This window comes from Mustela lutreola, chromosome 5, assembly GCF_030435805.1.
Source record: "Mustela lutreola isolate mMusLut2 chromosome 5, mMusLut2.pri, whole genome shotgun sequence".
NCBI lineage: Eukaryota > Metazoa > Chordata > Mammalia > Carnivora > Mustelidae > Mustela > Mustela lutreola.
In genome coordinates this window covers 40992727-41018104 of record NC_081294.1, presented here as the reverse complement: position 1 = coordinate 41018104, position 25378 = coordinate 40992727, and the positions used below count along the sequence as shown (strand labels likewise).

The 25378-nt window shown below is 47.1% G+C and overlaps 1 long non-coding RNA gene across 1 annotated transcript; it reads right to left on the bottom strand.

The window, feature by feature from the left end:
• Positions 1-6818: 6818 nt before the first annotated feature.
• Positions 6819-22203, bottom strand: LOC131831744 (uncharacterized). The gene is made up of 3 exons (XR_009353786.1): positions 21546-22203; positions 7303-8010; positions 6819-7081 (listed from the first exon to the last, which is right to left on the bottom strand). It is a non-coding gene; the product is annotated as an uncharacterized LOC131831744 (long non-coding RNA).
• Between the last annotated feature and the right edge of the window lie 3175 nt (positions 22204-25378).

The following is a 25378-nucleotide window of genomic DNA, read 5'->3' as shown; positions in this document are numbered from 1 at the left end:
CTGAGGGACACACGGTCGTCCGGAAGGTTGTTTTCTGCTCATTCAAGAAAATAAAATGCCCCCCATTAATGAGGTTAATGAGGGCCTCATTAACCAAATGACCAAAACTCGTTAGACTGGCAGGTGCTAGAACACAATGATTTAAGAAATAGGCTCCGAAATAAGACGTTTTGGTCTCAGCCATTTGTTAGGCTGCTTTCTCATTTTGCAGAATGCTCCGTTAGCCCACTAGTAAAGTGGGATGACTGACCGTTCCTGCGGGTGAGGTTACGGGGAGGAGGGGATGAAGCGGGTGATGTGAGGTCCTTAGCGCGGTGCCTGGCACACAGAAGGCACTCAGTGTGTGTGAGTTGCATCGTTAGCCTCTCTCAGCCTTTTTCAAAGTGACACAGATCCAGCATTTTCTGTTTCCCTTACCACTCTTCAAAGCTTCGACCAGGATAATCTTTTTTCTTCCAATTTTCACAAAGATTATTATCTTTCTTATCCTTATTTGTAAAACAAACATACATTGAGTGCCTTCTGTTTACCAGACCTCTTTATGGTCAGAACCTCACCTGATAGGGACCCGCATTGGGCTCTCTGCTCAGCAGGGAGCCTGCTTCCCTCTCTCTCTCTGCCTGCCTCTCCATCTACTTGTGATTTCTCTCTGTCAAATAAATAAATAAATAAATAAAATCTTTAAAAAAAAAAAAAAAGAACCAGCATTTATTTTGCAATTCTGTGTGTGGTTCCTACCCACATCCACGTATTACTTTTTTTCTTAATTTTAATTTTTAAAATTATTTTTAAAATTAACATATAATGTATTATTTGTTTCAGGGGTCATGTATTAGTTTGTTTAGGGAGTTGTTTGTTTGTGGGTAACTGGGTCTTTCCAAAGACTATATTTGGAAGGGACCCCACCCCTGGCAACCAAATCCGAAACAGCCAAGTCCCCCGATCCTGAACTCAAATCCCAGCAAAAGCGAATGACTCAGGGTATGCCTGGGTGGCTCAGTCATTAAATGTCTGCCTTCAGCTCAGGTCATGATCCCAGGTCCTGGGATCAAGCCCCGGGTTAGGGTCCCTGCTGGGTGGGAAGGCTGCTTCTCCCTCACCCACTTCCCCTGCTTGTGTTCCCTCTCTTCCTGTGTCTGTCAAATAAAATCTTTAAAAAAAAAAAAAAAAAGGAGCGAATGACTCAGTATAGGTAAGCTTCCCAGACATAATCTATAGATAGATTATTCAATTCCAGAAGTATATGTTCTCAGAGAACCATGCCTGCCATTTTAATAAAATTGCCTCATAGGGAGGAAATGCCTTAGCAATGTCACTCAGCTCCAAAACTTAGGGTTGTCTCTCCTTACAACGAACTCTAACAGCTCCTGTTGCAGACTAACGGGTCCCTTCTCCAGGGGACATATTTGGTCAGGAAATCCAGCTTCAGGGACACAGGCAGACTTGAAGGAGAAAGGCTCACTTCTCATCTGGGTAAGCATCTGAAGGAGGCGTGGCTCCAGGTTAGGCAAGCCCCTGGCTGCAGTACCAGATAACCTGCTGGGTCCTGTCAGGTGACAGGCCTCCTGGGCTGCCACATGCTGGTCTTCTGGAGGCTTCTGCCTGTTCCCTGCTGCCCCAGAGCTCTGGCTTCTCTGGCAGATGCTTTGTTGTCTGAACTGCTTGAGCCACTGTGAAAAACAGAAGGAGATTGTGGGCCAAATGGCCCACACTCCCACTTTGAGCCCACACAGTGACCTTGGACCAGCCCCTTTTCTCTCTGGGCCTCCGTTCGGAACCCCAGCTGAGAGGTAAGCAGTTTCACCAGAGGGTTCCTGAGCTGTCACCAGCTCTGCTATCCTGGGGTTCCAGAATCCGTTCCCCAGCTGGGCCCATGACCTAGATGCAGAGGACAGTGAGAGCAGAGCCCTTGTTTGGAATTCATGGGTGGGGCGGGCGGGGCACCTCCTAATAAACTTGACTGGGGATTGGAGCAACCTGTTCCTCCAAGCCCGCTGAGGGCTGAATGGGGCCCGCCACTCCTTTGGCATCATCCCTGCAGGGACAGTGGGAACGTGCTTATCAGAGCATGTGGGCTCATCGACCTGACCCTTCACCACCTGAATGCCCAGAAAGAGAAAAATTGTTGAGGACGTGGAGTCGCGATGATGCACTGATCAAATCAGCGTCTCCACTCTGGTTCTCTTAGGCACTCTCATCCCAGGGAACACCCTCCCCTGCTGTTTCAAACGGCTTCTTAATTCAGTTTTCTCCCTGAGTAATTTTGTCCTCAGGAGGAATTGTGGGACGACCTGCGGGGATTTAGAAAGCTTAGTGCTGAACTAATTCTGTGCCCTAATGATTTTGAAATTCTGGGTAATTAGGGAGGTGGTGACAGGGAGTCTGGGGCTGCAGGTCAGGAGCTTGGGTTCCGGTCCTGGCGTGGTCCACCCTCCCCTAGCCACCTCCTGCCTACCAGCTGTGCAGTCTTGAGCAAACTGCTTCACCTCTCTGGGCCTCAGTGTCCTCCAAAGCAGCAGCATCTCTCTATGGCTTTTTTCCCCCCTGGCACGCCATGGCTCGACGTCCAAAGACCGAAAAACATCCCATCTAGCCAGGGAAATCTGGAGCCAGATTTCCCTGGCTAGATTTGACAGTCCAGTTTCTCACTCCTGCGGAGACAGCGCTCTGGAGGTTGGATTTTCTTCCCAAGCTTCTCCCTGGTGAGGGCTGTTGGGATGGATCCCAAGAAGCAGGAGAGTGGCTTGGGCCTTAAGTTTTGGAAGGGGCTTTGAGGAGAATCACCCAGCACTTTCAAGAATGCCTTTGACCCCAAGTGTCTGGAGCCAGATGCTTGGCGAGTCCGGACAGCAGCGTTTCATAAGTGTCAAGGTAGCCATGTCCCCACCTTGCCAACCATTTCAGCTCATTCTTCAGCAAATATTTATGAAGTGACATTTTTGTGCCAGACACTCCCCGGAAGCTGTTTCACCTACATTATTGCATGCCATCTTCCGGGCCCTATGAAGCAGGCACTAACTTTCTCTCCGCTCCACAGATGAAGACACGGAAACTCAGGGAGGTGAGGTGACTTATCCAAGGTCACACAGTCAGCACATGGCAATCCTGGGGCTTAGTTCCAGGCCCAGCGACTCCAGAGCTCGGGTCCTCAGCCTGTACATGCTGGCATTTCCCAAACCTTAGTCTAGCTAATTTTCATTTAAATCCTCATTTGCTTTATGGCAAAGCTTCCCTCTCAGTGATTTAAAAAAGCCCCAGGGTGCCTGGGTGGCTCAGTGGGTTAAAGCCTCTGCCTTCGGCTCAGATCATGAAACCAGGGTCCTGGGATCGAATCCCGCATCAGGCTCTCTGCTCAGGAGGGAGCCTGCTTCCTTCTCTCTCTCTCTGCCTGCCTCTCTGCCTACCTGTGATCTCTGTCTGTCAAATAAATAAGTAAAATCTTAAAAACAAAAATTAAAAAAAAAAAAAAAAGCCCCTGTGAGTTTGCCAGGCCAATCATGGCTTAATGTGCACAGCCGCTTCTGAAGGAAGACAGAGCAGACAGACATTGGACAGGGTAGTGGGAAAAGCCCCGGAGTACATTTGCCTCCCACAACTCAGCTTCTCGACCTGCCTGGCCCTCGCACTTGCTCTCTGCACTTTTCCAACCTCGCTTTTCTCACAAGGCTTTTATAAGAACCAGTTGAGAGTACGGCCCCGAAAGGACCTTATAAATTAGAAAGGGGTGAAAGTAGGCTTAGCATTAGTGGGGTAAAAACATCTCTGTTTTTGTCACTCACCAAACCAGAGAATAAATAGAATGTCATCTTTGAGAATCTCAAATACCCCGCTGAACGGTTGGAGCCCTGGGGTCCTGTGACGGCGGAGTGTAAGGCAGGATTTGCTTTGGAACACCGGGCACCCCTGCCTGACTCATTCCGAAATGCCCCATTCCAGGATGCGCGGCCATTACCATGGCTGCCTCTGCGACATGTGGTTGGCCCAGAAAAGCTGGACTGTGACATTCCTAAACAGATTCAGGCATGAGAAGGGAAAAGAAACACCACGTTTGTAAACAGACGGCCCGGGGCTTAAGAGAGACAGGAGAAGACGATGTTCATTTTCTGGATGCTTGTTTTGAAAGCCTGTGGCAGCGCCGCTCTCCGCCCATCCCTGGATCTTATCGTCCTCTGGGAAGAACACCTTGTCTCAAGCTGGCAGACAGCCCCACCCCAGGGCTTTGTGCTCTGGGACCACAGATTCCAGGAGGACGGGGTTGGGGATCACTGCCTTAGCCTCTTAGCCCTCTGAGGGACGGGAGGAGCTGATACAGTCCGGGTGCTTTCTGCAGGTGCATGGAGCTCCGTGCCCTTGGCCTCTGTTTCTCCACTGTGCATTTGTTCTATCTCCTCCCGCCCTGTTGTGCTAAGGTGGGGAGGGGGGCACAGGAAGAGGATCTTATTCCTTTTGAGGCTGTGTGTGTGCCTCCTTTAGGGCCCAAGGAGACGAGAGGAAGCAGGATAGAGCATTTCTTAGACAGGGGACAGAAGCTTCCAGAGAACAAGTTGGAAGGACTCCCATAGCCTTGCCTGCCTCAGATGAGGCCAAAGGGACTCTGGTGCATAGGATGGCTTTCTTGGGTTCTCTCCACTTTGACTTCCATCCCATCGTGGCCACAGGAGTGTAGGAGAAACGTTGACATCCCTCCCATGCACCAGCGAGCAGTTCATCAACTGTTGGCAAATCCCCTGCTTAGTGCGGGACCAAGTCGGCCACTGTTGCCATGGAAACGAAGAAGGCTAGTATCCAGAGGATGCCGCAAGACATGTCTTCGAGAGAAAGACCTGCAGGCTGCTTGGTGACCTGGGCTCCAGTCCCGGCTCCACCACTGGTTTCTGTGTCAACTTGGCCAAATCATTTGCCTCTCTGGGATGGTATTTTATGAAAGCAGGTTAGGCAATCATGCCTCAGGTTGCTTCCAACTGAGCTAACCAGCCATCTCAGTTTGCCCACGGCTATCCTGGTTTACCTGTGGAATGCTTCATGTCTAGGAAACCCAGTTTCCAAGTGAAAACTCCTCTTGCGAACGGTTCTTGTACCTTCCTCTTGGGTCGCCATCCCCTTCTTCTCTGTGCTATAGATGCCCCTTCACTTTAGAAAATCACTGGGATAATTCCTTCTGCTAGAAGGGTGTGGTCGGGCGTGAGACTCAAAACATGTAGCATCCTGTATGGCAAGGCACCAAGTCATCTGAATGGACTGGGCCACAAGCCCCGTCCATGGCTGGCCATTCTCCACCCCCAGAAGCTTCCATCCTCATGTACATCAAAATGTCCCCTCTTTCTGTTATCATGCCAGTGGCTTTGGGGACCGATCCATCTGAAGGATTACCCGGCTTCTCTTTTGATTCTTGTTCTCAGAACAAACGTGGTGATTCCCCAGTTCACAGGTCAGATCAGCCTCTGTCTACCTGCTTCCGGTCTTTAAAGGTGTCAGTGCTCTGCGCCCAGCCGACTCACCCTAGAGAATAATTCCTAACCTGATGGGCTGCCAAGCACTTCTTCATTCAGAGAAGAGCCCCTAAAACATTTGGGATTGAGGAAGTTTCAAGTCTCAGATAATGGTCACTGAACATGTATCGAAGGGCAGAGGCAAGAAACCTCACGTGACCCTGGTTCCCAGTCACCTCCATGTCACTGTGCCCATCTCCCGAGCTCCCTGCCTGCCCTGGGCCTCCTGTCACCTTTATCCCGTGTCTTGAGCGGGGTCACTTCCATCAGGCACCGCTGGTGAGTTAGAGGCTGGTCACTACTGCTACGATGACGTTTCTTTGCATGCCGTAACTTGCTTGCCCTACCATGCTTGAGGGCTGCGGCAGTGGAGAGAAGGGTGACTCATTCTGCCTGGGGTGACCTCTGGGCTGGGCCCGCGAGGTGAGGAGGAGCTACAGGTGGAGTATGGGTGGGAGGCAGCGGGCATGCCAGGCTCGGAAAATAGCGCACGCATTTCGTGAGCTTTCTCCCACTCTTTCTGACTATGTCCTGTTGTCACCCACTGTGGGTAGCACTGTGGGTGGCAATGGGTCAGGGATGGCTAGGCCAGAGGTCAAGGAAGGCAGAGGCCACCCTCGGGAGACTGCCGAGCCCAGAGAGTCTGGCCACACCAAGAAGCTCCCTTCCCAGTTCGGGGAGCAAATGGAGCCCCAGCCACGAGAGTCCTCCCTTTCCTTCTCATGCCTCAGAATTCCTGCCTCCTCTGTGTGTGAAAAACCCAGTTCTGACCCCACCTTCATTCCCCAGACCTGTCTCCACTCTGTGACCCATTGCCCGCAATCCCTTTCCAGCCCTCTGGCCTTCCCTCCTTCTGCTTCAGGGCCCCACCCACAACCGTGGTTCAAGTCCATGCTGCCGCCCACCCAGTGGTTGCAACAAGCTTCTCACTGGTCCTGTGATTCAGGCCTCTCTGTTCCTCACCATCCTGTGCATGCTGCCAGACTACGTTTTACAAAGCAGTGTTTTGTGACCTTGTGCACCTGTTCTGAAATCTTTGTGAGCCCATTTCCTTAAACCTCATGGTCCACTATGCACAAACAAGGCCACGTTCGTATCCATAACCTAGTTGTCTGGCTCCAGCCCGTCTGCTCACAAGGGACAGCAGTCTCTCCCTAAGTCCAGCCCAAGTCATTGAGGCCCACCTCCAACCCCCACGCTCCCCTCCACACCCCCCGCTCTGGCCTGAGGGCAGCCCTCAGAGCATCTGGGCCCATCTGTGTGCATTTGCTAACAGCCTGTGACCAGGTGAGAAGTGTGCAAAGACTTTCAAAGCAAGGTGACATGCTGTGACCTCTAGCATACGTGATTTTATTTTATAAAATAAACAAGGAACAACAACAAAAAGCACCTGGTTCTTCACCACAGATGATTTAGAAAGTGGTACCCTGGGGGTATCTGCGATGAAAGCAAGTCTGGCCCTGGCGCGCAATCTCTCATCACCTCCCGGTTATCCGCGGGTAGGGCTGGAGCTGCTTCGTCGTGAAGTCCATCCCTGCGGCTTCTCTTCTTGGAGCCCAGCTATCCACAGTGCTCACGGAAGAAGCATCTTGCTTCAGAAAAAGGCACCGGCAATTCAGAATATCTGCCCATGTAATATTAAACTTGGGATTCTTATTTCATGTCCTATTTTTTGGTTTTCTCTCCCTAAGGGATTCCCACCCTCGGCCCCCCCTCCACCCCTGTTTAGCTTGGTAATGAAAAGAGCAAGTTTAAAATCAACTTTACTGAAATACAGCTTCCATACAATAAAAGGCACTTAGGATCAACTTACAGCTTAAAGAATTTTGACCAAGGCAGACGCTCATGAGATCAGTGTCCTCGGAAACAGCTCCCTCCCAGCAAATTCCCTTGTGTGCCTTCGTAGTCCGTCCCCATTTCTACTGCAGAGACAGGCCATAACCGATCTGCTTTCTGTCACTTCAGAGTGGTTTGGCCTTTTCAAGAAGAGCACATAAGTGGGATCACCCAGGCCGTGCTCTGACACACGGCTGCTTTCACTTACCCTGAGGATTCTGAGATTCCTCTGTGATGTCACATGCATCTCAGCTCAGTCCTTTTCCTCGCTGAGAAGCATTCCATTGTATGTACCACAACTTGTTTATTCGTTCTCCTGCTGATAGATATCTGGGCAGTTTCCAGTTTGGGGCTACTTGAATGAAGCTCTCTGAACATTCATGTGCAAGTCTTTGTTTGGACAAATGGTTTCATTTCCCTTGGCAAACACGAGGGGTAGGATTGCGGGGTCACAGAGAGAAGATTCTGTTCAACTCGATGAGAAACCAACATTAATCCACAGGCTGTGTCTCTTTTGACGGGAATCACATGATTTCTCATTGGATCCCAGTTCCTGCTGCCCTGGAGGGTGTCCGTCGTGCCCTTCTTCACCGACTCCCGAAATCAAACATCACGTGCGCTTCTCTGGCTTAGTGTTGTGACAAAAACGTCGTTAGGATCTGTTCTGAGTTGTGTGGTGAGTAACCTGTGATCAAAAAAAAATTGGAAGTACTGATATTTGTGAAAGTTGGCCGTGAAAAACGTACACATACGTAGAAGCTATTGCATGTGGACTCTTTGCATGTTTGTGTTGGGTTTTAGGCTGTCTTTATAATGGGCACAATTTCATTCACCTGCATTCCAGTAGGCTCATCTTACCCATTGCTACAACTTGTAGTCAGCGGCTGAATTAGCTAGCACCTAGCCGGAGCTGTCTAAGGCTCCCACAAGAACAGTGGCTTAAACTAGCGAGAAATCTGGTTCTGTGTCATATAAAATACTTCCTGGGGCAGTTGGTGGCTGATAGGGGACCTCCACAGCCATTTGGGATGCAGGCTTCTTTCCATTTTCTTATCACCATCCCTAGGGGTGTCCCTGTCCTCAAGATCAAGGATGGAAATCCAACCATCATATCCACAATCCAGACAGCAGGGGAAGTGTGGGTTCCGGAGGGGAAGGAAGGACACACGCCCTCCCTTAAGGACACATTCCAGAGCTTGACTTTGCTGTTTGCTTCCATCCTGTTGGCCCGAATCTAGTCACGTGGCCAAAGCTAGCGACAAGGAATCCTGGGAAATGTAGTCACATTGCTAGCTAAAATTGGGTAAAATATGACAGAAGAAGAAGGGAAGAGTGCATATTGGAAGACAAGAAGGAATTTCTGTCAGATTAGCCATTACTGAAATATTCTAAACAGTTAATCTCAAACTATTGTGATTTCTTACACCCGACAGCATTTTGTGGGTAATAAAAGTGGGTGGGTGGGAGTTTACTGTCCCCGGGAACAATGTGTTGTAAAGTGTAGGAAAGCGGGGTGAAGGTCAGTCCCAACTTTTTACCCTGATATTCGAGTGGCTGGTGTGTACTTCCCCAAACTTTTCACCCTTCATATCCATACCTGGAAGCTGTTTGGCCAAAGGGGACTTCCAACACATCTTAACTTTCTTCCCATTCTGTCATCATTAATGTTTCTTTCTTCACTTGGAAACTTCCCTGGGTTCTTCCAACACCCTGGTCTCCCTCCCCACCTCAAGGTTCTTGCTGTTTCATCGCTTCAGGATGGGCTTTCCCAGACAGGTTGCACCCAGCCCTCTCTTTTCTGTCATTCAGATCTCATTTGAACTATCAGATGCTCAGAGAGACCTTCTCCAGTCAAGTTCTTTAATACTGCCTCTTCAGCAGCCCATCCCGCCACCTGCTTTATTTTCCTCATAACATCTTCCTCACTCTCTGAAAGAACCTCACTCCCTTACTTGCCTATGCTGCTTCATGCCTTCCCTACTAGAATGCTCTAGAAAAAGTCAAGGGCTGGTCATCTTGCTTACTGAAAGTTCCATGAATCACGTTAGGGGCTCATATCATAGAGCTTAATTTAATAAGTGCCCAAATGCCCTTTCCTCCTTCCTCCTTCCTCATGCTATAGGTAGGGCTTGGCCCACACCCCCAGTTTGCCCCTCAAGTGTCTTTGGGTCCTTTTCCCCCAATCACATTGTGCCTGGCTTCTTGTTACCTCTCAAGCCGAGATGTAAAGGTCACTGCTTTGGAATGGCCATGACTGCTGGCTCCAGCTCGAGCAGGTGTTCCCATCCATTATTTTATCAGAGAACCCTGCTCATTTCCTTCAGGGAGCTCCTTACAAGTTGTGATTCTAGCTTTACTCACGTGTGCAGTCATTTTTTGCCTCTTCCTGCTGGCAGTAAAGCTCTGGGAGCAGAAGGTTATGTCTAACTTATAGAGATATTCTAGGGCCCAGGGTGGTGGTTGCTACATACCAGGTGCCCCAGAAACTTGCGGATTAACCGATGAATGCCTAACATGTTCTGTCTGCACCACTTACCTGAAGAATAACAATCCTTCCCATTATGTTCAGCTGTCCATTAAATCTTGTGAAATTCTCTATCTAGAAAAGTCTTATCCACCTATTTTGTAACCTGCCTGAAAACAGGAACCAGTCCCCTTTATACCTCTTCACCCCCAACATACTGGGCTCCTTTAGATCAGGTTTTCAGACTTATATTCTGGGAATGTTAATAAGCATTGCAAAAAAAGCCAGATCCTAGGGCCAAGTTTGGTTAGGATTAGGTGAAACTTAAATATATATTTTTAAACTGCAGACCTTCACAAGGATTTTACGAAGCTCCTGCCTATGACAAATCTCCGAGAGGAAAGAGAAAAGTAGTCCGCATCATCTGAAGTTATAAAGACACTGACCTCTCTATGTTCTTTATTCAGAGACTCTTTTGGGGCACTTGAATTTTCCATGGCATACCCTCTCTTGCCCTCTAGTTCTTCATTTTCTTTCTTTTTCTCCTTCCCTCCTTTTTCTCCAATCAGCCTCCTTTCTCAATAAATCTCCCTTAAAAGGTCCTTGACACTGAGCCCTCCTTCGTGAGATGCAGAGCCCAGGTGGGACACTCAGTCTCACAAAAGCTGCCTCTGGGTCTCATTTTCCACTCAAAGATTTTAAGAAACGGGGTGATAAGCAATGACATTGCTGATAAGTGTTAACAGGGGACCCAGTCCGGATCTCAGACCACCTGTGGGGTCCACCCCTGGTTTGGAAGGTAGAGCTGGTGACGGGTCAGGGGCCATGAGCAGGGCGTGAAGCTGTATTCTCCCTCAAGGTGGAGCAGTAGGGGCTTGGACAGCTCTGCGAGGCTTCCTAGGCATTGGCCTCAGAATATTTTCATAAAAGGAAGCAGCTGACCTGCTACTGGGATGGAAGCATCTGATCTGACAGTGGAGAAATGATTGATGCCCTGTTACCTGTGGGACGTACCGACTCCCCAGGCAGCAGCAGGATACACAGAACAGTACCGACGACGACAGCACCAAACCACAAAACAAAACACACGTAAAGGACTAGCCACATCTACTTGGGGGAAGCCCCACACAGCTTGGGGAAGACTTCTCCAGGTAGCATTCCAGAAGAGACGAGTCAAGAAGCAGAGACACGCGGGACAGAGGGCAAAGCTGAGGTCAAGCTGTCAGGTGGCTGCCCAAGGCCATGTAGGGGAGGTTGGGAGCGAGCAGGGAGCGGCAGCTGGAATTGAAGCTGGGGTCCTTTGAATTTCCCCAGTCCCAGGCCGCCCCAGGACAGCACACTGCACATCAGGGCACTGCACTCATGAAAGGCCATTATATGTTCTCTGACTCTGCCTTACAAGCGTGGGAGCCAAATATCTTATAAGAAACACAAATTAAATTGTTATTCTATGTACCCCTTAATGGACTGTTTGCAGGCTCTGCTCCCCAAAGGCATGAGAAAGCACAGTAAGTGACTATAGGGCGGTGGGGGGGTAAGATGGGGACAGAGCAGCATTCACCCTGTCCTGGTCCCCTGGGCTTCCTTTTGAAGGTAGCCAGGGACCAACTTCAAAGCTGTTTTAGAATCTGAGCATATTAGAGCCAGAGGGCAATGGCACAACACCCTCATTTCATCGGTGAGGAAACTGAGGCTCCGAAAGGGTCAGGCCTGCCCTCAGGGTCACATTCTAGGTTAGTCTTTTGCATAGGCGTGCGTAGACCTCGGCCTTGGGTCTCCCAGAAGGATGCCCTTCCATCTGCTACTTCTCACAGCTGTTTGAAAGTTCGGGCCAGCAGACAGACAGCTTATTCTAATCTTGTTTGGCCTCAAAGGGAATCAGTACAGGAGAGATGGGGTCCCCGGGGGTCAGAAATGCTATGTTTGGATCTGTGGCTGTGCATTTGAGGCATCAGGCCTCTACTTAGAAAGGACAGGCTCCCTAGGCCCAGAGGACTGAAGTCATATTTATCTGGGACTTGGCTGCAGATACGTGTCCCTGGGCCTCACCCCACATCCTCCTCCTACATGGTTCTTGCTGTGGGTTTCTGAAGAGCGAGGTTTGCATTTTCTGGGAATGTTCCTGTGAGTTACCAGCGAGTCTCCCTGGGAGAGACTGGCAGCCAGCAGCCGATGTGCCCGAGTGGCTGGTGAAGCCCACGGTCCGGGTTCCAGGTCTCACGCACGCTCGCTGGCAGGCCCTCCGTGGACGCTTGTGCTCCCGGGTGCAGATGGACTGACGGGGAAGCTGGCAGGGCCTTTTGAGAGCTGGCCCAGGGCTCTCCCTATACGGACAGAGAAACTGGCCAAAAAAAGGGAGGTAGCTTTCTTGTAGCCAGTCATCCCAGAATTAGGGACCTGCCACAGTGAAACTCCTTGCTTCCATCTTCCTCCCTCAGACACGCTCTTTTCCTGGTGCTCGGCATCCCCTCAGTTGTTCAAGTCCGAAGTCTTGGAGCTGTCAGAGAGTCCTCTTTCGCATTGTCACCTATAGCTGATCTATAAGTGAGTCCCTCCAAATGACATCCTGAACACACCTGATTGTCCCTAGCCATGCCACAGTCACCCCTCACGTGGGGTTAGGTATTAGTTTTCCGACAAGTCTCCCCACTTCTGTGCTTGCTCTCCTGAAACCCGTACTCTTCACAGTAGGCAACACACTGTCATGTCAGGTCACTATTCCAACCTGCTTAAAATCCTTTCATGGCTTTCTTCTACTCAACTCAGAAAAACCTTCACACTCCTCCCCACAGTTTAGCAAGCCCTGTGTGTTCTGGCCCCATCTACCACCCTGATTCCAACTTGGACCCTCTCTCTCCCAGCTCGCTCTGCTCCCCCATAAGGACCAAGTGCTGTCCCTTACATAGAAAGAGTTCCTTCTCACCTTAGGGCTCTGGCACTTTACTCCTTCTGCCTAGAATACCTCTTCCTTTTCCCCTGGCCAAGCCCTCAGGTCTCAGCTGGAAAGTTACCTCTTTAGATAGACCTTTCCTGATCATCTAAAGTAGCCAGGCAGCCACTCACTATCGTCCTATTCTAATTCTCTGCATATCATGCCATTCATTCATTCATTCATTCATTCATGATTCATTCATTTACTTGGAGGTAGGATCCCCCAACTAGAATGTAGACAACACGAGAGCAGGAATTTGTCGGTCTTGTGTATTTCTATATGTTTTGAGTCCAAAGGGGTACCTGGTAGAGTTACAATAGATATTTGTAAAAAAATTGGATATTTCTAAAAAAGTCTAGGAGATGAAATTCCTTAAATTTCACTTGGCTGTAAATCAGATGTCAAGCCATTTTCTTTTTTTAAACCTTTGTTTTCCTACTTTTTTAAGTTGAGAGCTGCTCCCAACATCTACCACTCTTATGTCCTCTATCAACATAGATGGGTTTGCCCAGTTTCTGAAAATCTCACAGATGAAAGCAAATGTTAGATACTCTTTTACATCTAGCTCTTTGACTCAATGTTATTTCTGTGAAATTCATCCACATTGTTACACGTAGCAACAGTACATTTTTTCTTTGTCAAAATATATGTATCCACTCTTTAAAAAAATGAGGGGTGATGGTGATGATAGATTAGTGGTTTACAAATTCTGTTCCACAGAAGCACTCCTCCCCTAGCAGGGGTAGAATCGGGGAGAGGCCAAGAGAGTGAGGTTTCCATGCCCCCTTCTTTTGCCAGCTCCCTCTCCACCTAGAGTAGTTTCTGGCTTTGGCTATGCTACAGATTGGCATGGACATGTCATGTTTCCTAATTCTATTTCCAGCCTAGTTGGGTCTTCAGGCCTATTCACCTTGGGTGTCAGAAATAAGCCAACCTGAGATCAAGTGCCTCTGAAGTGCATCCCCCACCCCGTCCCCTGGGGCCAGACCACATTCCTCGAGGAAAAGAAGGAAAGAAAAGAGAATATTCTGTCTCACCTAAGCTCCCCAAGTACATTATGGACTTGACACTCTTGAGGCATCCAAATCAGGTTTTGAACCCAGTAGAGTCCTGCATAGACACCAGCAACCTTGACTTTCCTTTTTAATTCAGTCACCGGGTGACCTTGGCCAAGTCATTGTTTCCTTGTCACAGAGACTCTGGGTTCGCTGACCTCTTCTTTCCCTGCTAAGGCTCTCCTGGGTGGGGTGGAGTGGTGTCTTCTGCCAATGGGCAGTGGGGGGTGGGAAAGCTGGCCGCGTGCAAGACACAGATGTTAGGCAGAAAGGAGAGCCTGGTTTGGTGGTACACTTGAGAAGCTGGAATCCCTGGGAGTCTCAAGGAATGAAGCAAGTGCACCGGCACGTGGTGGGCGACGGTCCGGGACCTACGCCCAGGGCTGCTTCAGCCTCTCTGGTTCTTGTTTAGCTACCTGCCTTGGAAAGTCTTTTACTCCCTCTGCCTTCTCGCAGTTGTTGCCTTCAAGTAAACGATGGAGTGAGGTCATGCCATCAGAAGGCAAGGCACGCTGGTTTGCTATTCTTTTCTTTGAGACTCACTTTAAACACTGATGTACTCACTGCTAATGACTTTGGGCATCTTGCCACGATGGGGGTGGTGGCGGGCGGTGATGGCGAAGAATGGAGCTGTTTATAAGAGCACTTTCCCGTTGGTACTACGAGGCATGCAACAGCCTTTAGAAGGGCAAGAGTCTGTCTGCAGCCTGTTTCATTGGCCTCTGGCCTGGAAGGCCGTCATGGGGTTTGGACCACACATTAAAACAATGTATTGCTTATCTCTAAGTAGAGACCACACTGGTGCACAGCCCAGATAAATGACAGAGTCTGTGTTTGACTGCAGAGCTACCCTTCTTCTCTAACCTACTCATTCTAGGAGACCCTTGCCGGTTGGGACTGGATTTTGGCTCTCTCACTTGTAGCTCTGTGATCTTGGGCAAGTTTTCTCACTTTGGTTTCCTCATTTGTAGGTCCGGGACAATAGCACCTACCTCATAGAGTGGTATGAATACGAAATGAGATAATGTGTAATAGTGTTTAACACAGCACCTGGCATCCGGCTAATGCTCAGTACGTGGTAAATGCTGCTATTCCTTCCTCTTTCTAGTAATTGGGAAACAGAGATAGGAAAAATGTGGAGATGGGAATTGAACTCAGGCATGTAATCCGGACAGATATTTATCACGGACTATAAACTGTGTACCTTGCGACTTGGCTGGCAGAGCACATAGCATTTCTTGCTTGAGGACTGGACCACAGAGCCCACGTTCCCTAACACAGGGATCATGGTCTCTGATCATGGACTCTGTCGGTAAAATAATTTTAAGTACTCCTCCATAATTATGTGCATTCTCTTATTTGTAAATTGCGTCCATTCCGATACACTATTAGGTATATTATAAAACATATAAGATAAAAGTTTTTAAAAATGGAGATAAAAGTAAATATCAAGAGAAGCTCTACTATTTCCTCCTTTTTATTTTTATTTCTATTCTTTTTTTGGTGACCTCAGTGCATATCTATTGGTGGGATGAGGGGTGCGTAAGAGAGCTTGTTCTTTTAGGTCCCCTGTTGCAAGGATCACATAAAATAACATCCTTCCTCAAGCAGTCATAGGATTTTAGTTACGTTTATTATTATAGTTGGTTAACTCATGTATGCACACAAATGGTAATCATGATAAGAAAGTCCCTGAAGTTTATTGTTCAATGGTGGCAATCGAGCTACACTTTGAAGGGTCTAGGGGTCAAAAGCTTGCTGAGAACCTACCACACACCAAATGCTATTATAAAAATTGGGGATGAAGGTGAACAAGACACAGTCCCAGCCCCCCAGCCCCCCAGCCATCCAGCATCTGGACTTTCACTAGGGAAGACACGGGGAATAAATACGATGCTGTCTAACATATGTAGTGAAAGAGAGTATAAAATCAGAACAAGAAGAAGGAGTGGGGGCTCTCTGGGATGACTTCGCAGGAAAAGTGATGCCTGAGTACGGTATGCAAAGATCAATGGGTGTGCAACAGATCGACAAAGGGCAGGTGTTTGGGCTAAAGGTCCGGAGGTGAGAATTCACCTCCACAGTGAACACTTGCGTGCTGCCTAGGACGTTTGATGAGGCTGGTGTGATTGGACTGTCAGGCTGCCGAGGAGGCCAGAGATGATTTTGGGCAGGTGGTCAACTGTTGAGTCATGGACCTTATGTCCCTTGACGAAATTTGGACTGAAACCCAAGACAGGGGGATTCATTAAAGGTTACAGGCAGGAGAATGGCATCATTGGATTTACATGCTAGGAGGACCCTTCCGTAAAGCTTGAAGTTGGGAGGCTGGGAGGCTCCCACCTGGGCTCCTGGAAGGAGAGAACAAAGCCTGAACTACCATGGGAGGGAGAGTGGGGCTGAAGACAAAATTAAGAATCCCTTCTTGAAATCCATAAGGCTCTCTCTGCTCCTTGAGGCTCTAACTCCTATAGGCAAGGGCACTGTCACTGCCACGAGGGGGTATGATGGGTTAGCATTCCTGCCAGGATTGGAGGTTGTCTTTTAGCATTGTTCCAGTGAATTTAAGAGAATCTTACTGGGAAAAAGAACAAGGCATTGGAATCTTCAGACCTGAAGCTTGGAAGCTCTCTACTCGAGTCTCACTGCCTCTCAAGAATAAGGAGCTTTGGGATGCCTGGGTGGCTCAGTCAATTAATTGGCAGCCTTTGGCTCAGGTCATGATCCCAGGGTTCTGGGATTGAGTCCCACATTGGGCTCCTTGCTCGCTGGGGATCCTGCTTCTGCTTCTGCCTGCCACTTTGCCTGCTTGTGCTCTCTCTCTCTCTCTCTCTCTCTCTGACAAATAGATAAATAAAATCTTTTAAAAAGGGAAAAAGAATAAGGAGCTTCTCTTAGTCTCCTTGTCTGGACTCCTCACACCTACACTTTTATTTTTTGAAATTTTAATTGGCGTATACTCAAGTACTGTCACCACTGGTTCTGGCCCTCACCGTGTTGACTCTGTTCAATTGTGAGAGGGAAACAGTAGGTCCAGCTCTGTACAGTTGTAGTATCAAGTTCCAAAGCAAAAAGAGAGACTTCTTCCACAAAGTTAAATAAATGAAAAGCCCCCAGATTGAGGGGGTGGCCTTGATGGCTTGATGGCTCTGATGGCCTGTTGGGATCATATGCTGGTCCTGGAACGACTCACATAGGAGATCACTGAGGCCTCGGTGATACGTCCAGCCTGCGGGAGGAGGAGGGATGGATCGGCTCTGCTCACGTCAAATGGACAAAGAGTGGAGGCAGATTGGTTCATCAGAAGGAAATGAAGGTAAAATTGTCTGGATGGTGAAATTCCGGGTGCTGGAAATCAAATTCAGCAGTAGTCTTCTGTCCTTGTCGCCTCCGGACCAAGGCCAGAAACGCTGGAGTGATTCTCCAGTTTTATGATTCCTTGCCCTCCCCATCCATCAATTACAACAGCCCCTCAAGTCTACATCCTGAGTAGCTTCCCAGCCTATCCACTTTGTCAGCACTGTCACCATTCCAGTCCAAGGGAACATTAACTCCTCCTTTGAATATTTCCTTACGCCCTCCTCCTTTTCCCTAAACTCTAAAAATAACAGCAGCAATAACTCACATTTGTTGAGGACTGGATCCTCAGCCCTGGCAAAGCTCTGCGTTCATGATCTCATTCAGTTCTCAGAACATCCCTGCGAAGTGAGTAACTGTCACGGTCCTCATTTCTTCACACCCAAGATGCTTCGATGGTTTCCTCTCTCCTTATATTCCTGGTATCTATTATGATGTAACAACGTACTCCAAACATGAATCATCTTGTAAACAATACAACCATGGGTTTAAGTGAAGAATCTACAATTTGGGCAGGGTTCAGAGGTGGTGGGGGTGGGGGGACACTTATCTCTGTTCCTTGCAGCATCAGCTGAAGTGGCTTGACTAGGGAACGGAGGATCTACTTCCAAGATGACTCACTCATATGGCTGGCAAGTGGGAGCCGGCTAGCATCGGCAAGCTTAGTTGGGGCGAAGGGTCAGGGACCTCAGTTCCTGTTGACAGTCTCACCTGCTTGGGCTTCCTCACAATGTGGTGGCTGGGTTCTGAAAGTGTCCCAAAAGGCACAAAGTGGAAGGTGCCATTTCTTAAGACCTGACCCCAGAATCTGGCACAGCATCAGAGAGCCCAGATTCAAGGTGAGCAACCTAGAGCTCCTTTCGAAGGGAAGAGTATCAAAGAATTCTTGGGTGGAGTTTTAGAACTGCTACATCCTAACAGTAAAAATCCATAAAATGAACTAAAGGTCTTTCCACAATTTGGTATCTCATTTCACTCAGAATGCTTTCCCCATATGTACCCAATCTCCTAGTTTCAGAGTTCAGCAGAAAAGACCTCTCCCTGGCCGATTCTAGGTTAAGCTCTTCTGTTTTAAACTCTCATACAATTCCTGGCTCACAGTAGTAGGTGGTCCAGAAATAAATTTTGAGGAAAGAAATGGTGGAATGAATGAGAAAATTCACTGCCCTTCCAGTCTGAAACTCCTTTCCCCATCTCTATGTCTTCTCACAATGTACTCAGTGTCTAGGTTCTGGGTGGATACACTCTGTATCTTGCAGCCTTTTAACAATTCTTAAAATCCCATCTCCTCCAGGAAGGTGATGTTTTTCCTCAGAAACTACTCAGGATAAACACGCACATTTCAGGGCTCGCTGAATCTATGGCTTGTGTGAATGGAAAGTCTTGAGTGCTTGTTTTTATGGGACCTTTGTCTAACGGTCAGAGTGTCCCTATCAGTATTGTCACTATTTACTTTGAAGCTCCTGGAAGGCAGGCACCATCCCTCTGACTCATTCTCCCCTCTATTTTAGAAACAAATGGCCTGACGACCAGCAGATTGATGCTGAATTTTAATAGGCAGAGGGTACAAAATGAACAAAGACTGGATGGGCTGGGTGTTCTCTCTGTTGTCCGGTTGGGACAACTTGGCTCTCATCATACCATGGCTTGAAATCAATTTCTGGTTAGGGAAAGAAACAGATCTTATAATGGAAAACACACTGGACAGGAAGCTGGAGTTCTGGTTTACCACCATTGGGGCTGTCACTGAGCCTGTCTGGGAACTGTCTCCTTACCCATCAAGCAAGGGCACTTAGACAAGAGGGTGACTAGGGCTGCTTCCCTTACAATGATGGGGATTCTGACAGTGGTCCACTTATGGCACACAAGTCCAGCTTTTCCCCTTTTGATCTCGGGTAGGGGACTTCTCCTCTCTGAGCCTCACTTTTATCATCTATAATCTGGGAGTAATAGTTTTTCTTTCATAAATCTGCTTTGAGAATTCAAATGAGACAAACTATTCAAAGTGTTTAGGTTATAGTAAGCACCTCATTTATTAAATAAACAGATGGCCATTGAAAACTGCTTACATGTGGTAGAATGGAGTGGTTATGATCTTGACTTTGGAGTTAGATAACCCTTGAGTTTATATACTGGTTTTGGGGCATCTGGGTGACTCAGTCAGGTAAGCATCTGCCTTCAGCTCACGTCACGATCTCAGGGTCCTGGGATCAAGCTTTGCATTAGGGTCCCTGCTCAGTAGGGATCCTTCTTCTCCCTCTCCTTTGGCCCCTTCCCCCTGCTCATGTTCTCTCTCTCTCTCTCTCTCAAATAAATAAATAAAATGCTTTTGAAAAATAATTATTGATTTCATCATTTACTATGTGACCTTGGGCAAACAACATCCCTTCTGAATTTCAGTGTTCTCTAGAATGACAGTAAGAGATGAGAACCTGGTCCCTTATTGTGATTGTCATTGTGATGATTCAGTAAGATGTAGTATATAAAATGTTTATCATGGTGCCTAGTATGTGATATATGTTCATTAGATAAAAGCTGTTTTTAAAATTATGATGACAGGGGTACCTGGGTGGCTCAGTGGGTTAAGCCTCTGCCTTTGGTCTGGGTCATGATCCCAGGGTTCTGGGATCGCGCCCCGCATCGGGCTCTCTGTTCAGCGGGGAGCCTGCTTCCCCGTCTCTCTCTGCCTGCCTCTCTGCCTACTTGTGATCTCTGTCTGTCAAATAAATAAATAAATAAATAAAATCTTTAAGATTATGATGACAAATAATTACTCTTTCTTAGGAATTAACCTATCAGTTGGGTTGGTATCAGTTGGGTTGGTATCAGTTGGGTTGGTATGCAGAAGGAACATGTAGAAGATTCCTGGGAGATGATTAGAGAAGATGGACTGTGATCATATGTGGTGGTTTTTGAATGCCAAGATGAGGATTTCCACTGGCAATGATAAGCCACTGAAGAGCTTCAGGCTTTCGAAAAGATAATTTCAACTGAAGAGAAGACACACTAGGAATGGGGAGACATCATTCATTAACTCATTCATCATTCATTCATTCAGTCAGTCAATCATCTGACAATCAAGGAGTCCCTGCATGCCAGGCACTCATTGATGAGGATGCTGAGAAAGACACAGCCTTAAATACCACTTAAAGTATAACAAGAGCCAGAAGAGAGAAGCATCTCACTCAGATTTTCTGAGGGATCCAAACATTTTTCCAGAAGGAAGTGATATTTAAATGGAGACCCAAAGTATAAGGAGAGGAAGAGTATTCTAGGCAGAAGTCCCAAGTGCCAGGGACGCCTAGGCCAGAGAGAGCAAGGTGAGAGGAGAACTAGAAAGATGTTCAATCTTTAAGACAAAAGGTGAAGAGAAGCAGAACTAGGGTGATGAACATAGAGACAGGGAAGAGAGGATGGATGCATGTATCATGTGGCGATCCAAGCTATAGATTCTGATGACAGCTGGGCATGGGGGAGACTAAGAGGAGTCAGTGCTGACTCTCATGTGATACCTCTTACTGTGCCGGTGAGCCCTCGCTTCAGTTTCCCTTTTGCTTCCTCAGGGTGTGTGCTGGATTTGCTGTGTTGACTTTGCTTAGTTGGGAGTGGCAGATGGTTTCCTTTTGGGAACCATGAGTTGTGCAAAAGAGGAACCTATACAAGATTTGGAAGGTGGAAGTGAAGCAGTAGCCATTATTCTATTATTGCTGGGACAGAGGTATCCGGTCAGATTGAGCTCATATAGCTTTTCCTCTTGATGACCAGCAGCTTGGACCACTGCGTCAGCTTCGCACCCCCAGATGCCGTACCTCTGAGACATCATGGCTTCCCAAAGATCTCTTCCTGCACTGCCCTGCTGTGAACCCACTTTAGTGGCTGCATGTTCTTGACTTTTCAGATTATCTGTGACTCTGTTTTTGATCCTTCAAATACGCCTTTACTTAAATATCTCCCTTAGGACTTTTACTTCCCCAGCTTTTCCCATAATTGGGTAAGGTCTAATTTTCATAAAAACTTTCTTATTCTATAATATGGATAATGAATCTACTCCCAGCTGGACCCTGACTAATACAGGCTTATAAAGTCCTGAGATAGATTTCACTTACTTTTGAGTATTTCTGATGTACTCAGGCAGCCAAAGATGGACAGATATTGGTGTTTCTTCCCTTTAAATAGAGGCATAGATCATAAACTCACTTAGTCTAGAACCACCACCACCACCACCAGCCACAAAATATATTTGTTTGAGACTCTGACTTTCCTTCCCTCCCCTAAGTCAGTGGACCAAAACGCAGGAAGTGATAAGCCAGATCACGAAGCAATAACAGAAGAAAAAAGGAGAGGAGGATGTTCCAAGAAGGTGGACGAGGATGCGCCAAGATCCGGAGGTCACACAGCTCCTCTTTACTTACCTTAGGCTTATTGTGGAAATTGAATGAGACCATGAGTATGAAGGCCCTCGGTAAATGGTTCGAAGATGTGCAGACATGAAATTAGCTTGGAAGGACCATTGATAAGAATGACTTTTTGTCTTCTGCTTTTCAGTAGCTTCTCTGAGGTCTTCAGTTCACCTCTGTGCTCTAGCCATCAGACGACTAGAGTTTCAAAGGACATAATTATGAGTTGAGTGCCAGCAGGGCCTAGAGCATTTGGCTCGGAGAAAACCATTGTCTGCTTCTGAGCCACTAGGAAAAAGGAACGGGGAGTACCTACAGACCAGTTTGCTCTCCTTTCATGCCAGGACTTTTCTGGAATGAAAGTGTCTTGGCAACTTCTGAATTACTTCACCTTTCCTGCCCTGGACCCTTTCAGTTTATTTTTCCTCCTTTGTCTCTAGGGCAAGTCAGGGAGAAACACAACTAAAGAATCTTGACTCCAACACGTCCATGACTGTGGACGAGTTATTTCAACTCTCTGCTTCTGTTTCTGCATCTGCAAAATGGGGGTTAGGGTTGACTTTATGAGGTTGTTGAGAGGATTTTTTGTTTAAGACTGATGTATTTATTTTTAGAGAGAGCGTGAGTGTGGGGAGGAGGAGAGGGAGAGGGAGAGAGAAACTTCAGCAGATCCCTCACTGAGCTTGAAGCCCGATGTGGGACTTGATCTCAAGACTCTGAGATCATGACCTGAACCGAAACCCAGAGTCAGACGCTTAACTGACAGCATCACTCAGGGGTCCCTGTTGTGAGGATTAAGTGAGTTATATGTGTCTGGTCTTGGAAACAATGCATAGTACACCATGAGTGATCAGCAACTGTTGGCTCGTATTCATATAATAAAAACAATTTTTATTATTACTATGGAATCAAGAGGTCAATTGCAGCTTCCTTGGCATGTTGTGATATCTTCCATTCTCTTCATTTCCGTCATTTTCTTCTTAGCGAAATCAAGTCACTTAGAAGATCAGTGATTCCTGACTACTGATAATATGGTTTTAGTAAAACCTAGGGCAGGTGAGCAGACCCTGGTATCGTTCATCTATTCAGAGCGTAACTTGGAGGAGGGAAGGAGCCAGTATTCAGCCTGGAACCTCCCCCAGCTACCACTCCATCTTTCTCCTTCCCTGTTGAGCCAGGGAACGTGTCTGTATGTGTCTTCTCCACCTGCTCCCTCCTACTCACCTGCTCCTTTGGCTCCTGCTCCCATCTTGCTACAGAAACGACCTCCCCAAAGGTGACTGACAACTTCCTTATTTCGAAATCCAGTTAACATTTCCTTGCCTACTATTGATTCCCACCTTCTGGAATCACTCTCATTGCGGGCTTCTAGGATACCTCACTTCATCTGTGGGCATTTTCCTTACCACGTTTCTGGCTGCCCTTCATTCTCCAGTTTTTTTCAGTCTTTCCAGCCTTATTCTTTTGTCCCTCCCTTACACACTGGTGTTCTACAGGCTCTACCTTAGGCCTGCTTGTCATCTCAAGACACACCTCTCCCGAGGAAATCTCATCTGGTCCCAAGACTTCGTCCCCAGATAGACAGAATTCTAGTTTCGATCCTTCGTCTGAATGTCAGATTCAATGTCCTCACTGGGTATTGCCACCTACACGTCATAAATGTTCTTCAAGCCCAGCTTGTCCTAAAGTGAACTCATTACCTGTCCACCCCTCTTTTGTGCTCCCTGTTTCTATAACCAGCACCCCTCTTGGCAAATCGCTTGCCTACACTTGAGAATCAACCCAGTTATCCTGCTGCTGCTTCTTTCTCATCTCCCCACGTCCTCTTAATTTCTATACCTGTCAACTTCCAAAATATCCCTGGAGCCAGATATTTTTTTCTCCCTCCTTGTTGCTTCTGGTTCTGACCACCATGGTCTCTCCTTACTGATCCATGGCTGTAGCCTCTTCACTGACCCCCACACCTTCATTCTTGACTTTTTCAAATTAGTCTCCACTGGGTTGCCAGAATTGTATTTTGTAAATGGAAAACTGACCCTGATGCTTTCCTACTTAAAACACTTCAATGATGGGCGCCTGGGTGGCTCAGTGGATTAAGCTGCTGCCTTCGGCTCAGGTCATGATCTCAGGGTCCTGGGATCGAGTCCCGCATCGGGCTCTCTGCTCAGCAGGGAGCCTGCTTCCCTCTCTCTCTCTCTGGCTGCCTCTCTGTCTACTTGTGATTTCTCTCTGTCAAATAAATAAATCTTTAAAAAAAAAAAAACACTTCAATGATTTCCAACAGCTTTAAGGATAAGCTTGAAATATTTTTTTTTTTTAAGGATTTTATTTATTTATTTGACAGAGAGATCACAAATAGGCAGAGAGAGAGAGAGAGGGGAGGAAGCAGGTTCCCTGCCAAGCAGAGAGCCCAATTCGGGACTCAATCCCCGGACCCTGAGATCATGACCTGAGCCAAAGGCAGAGGCTTTAACCCACTGAGCCACCCAGGTGCCCCAAGCTTGAAGTATTTTAACTGATCTTTCAAGGCCCTTTATCATCAGCTGCCTGCTTACTCTTCTGGCCTTATTTCTGCCTCCCCACCAACCCCAGTCTCCTATAGTATTACATATGCTCGCTCCACCAACGTTCTAGCTCTCTTATCTACACTAAGAACTAGCAACATTTAAACCTTTGTCTTTTAAGATCATATTTATTTATTTATTTTAGGGTTTTGTTTTGTTTTTGTTTTTAGAGAGAGTGCATGTGAGTGGGGGGAAGATCAGAGGGAGAGGGAAAATTCTCAGAACGTGTGCCCTTGTCTGGAAGCTCCTTCTTGAATAACTCCAGCTCCTTGTCTAGGTTGTGTGTAGAGGCTGCTTCTTCCATTAGTTATTCTTTATACTCGGGTCTGGCCTAGGTCCTCTCTGGTGGGCCTTGGATGGGTCTTCTGAGAGCTCTGTCCCTTCCTTGTGATTTATTTCGAGTTTAGGCTTTGGAGTCAGGCCACCGGCATCTGAATTCTAGCTCTGCCACCTGTTGCTACTTTTTAACCTAGTGAACCTCAGTTTCCTTATCTGTAAAATGGGTCTAATAATAGGATCTATTTTACAGAATTGCTTGTTTCTTTCATGAAAATAGGGATTAAATGGCATTCAATTCATTATTTGTATAATTAATGGTTTAAAATCTATTTTTTAAAATTTGAATTTACGCTGCAGAAGGCAAGGACTATGTCTACCGCTGAATGCCCACTGCTGTAGTACGGGTAACAACCCAATAAAAAGACACTGAATAAATTACTAAATGTGATTTGGTATTTTGATTATTTTTTTAATTTAACATTGTCTTATATTTCCCATGCCGTTAAGTATTTCTCTATTAATTGTTTTCTATTGGTTGATAAGCAGTCTATTGCATAAATGTTCCAGAAGTGATATAACTGTTTACTGTATTTTAATTCTTCATTATTTTAAATAATATTGTGAAAACATTCTGGTATATAATCTTATATATGTCTCTTAAATTATTTCCTTAAAGTCCTTTTCTAGAAGAGAAAAGCCAAGGCTCAGCCTTACTTATCCCCCTGCCTTCCACACTAGCAGTACATGTTCTCCTGTCTCCATTAGGAACTAGCAACATTTAAACCTTTGTCTTTTGAGATTGTATTTATTTATTTATTTTAGGGTTTTGTTTTGTTTTTGTTTTTAGAGAGAGTGCATGTGAGTGGGGGGAAGATCAGAGGGAGAGGGAAAGAAAGAGAGTCTCAAGCAGACTGCACTCTGAGCATAGAGCCCCACTCAGGGCTCGATCTCACAACCATGAGGTAATGACCTTAGCCAAAATCAAGTTGGACACCCAACCTACTG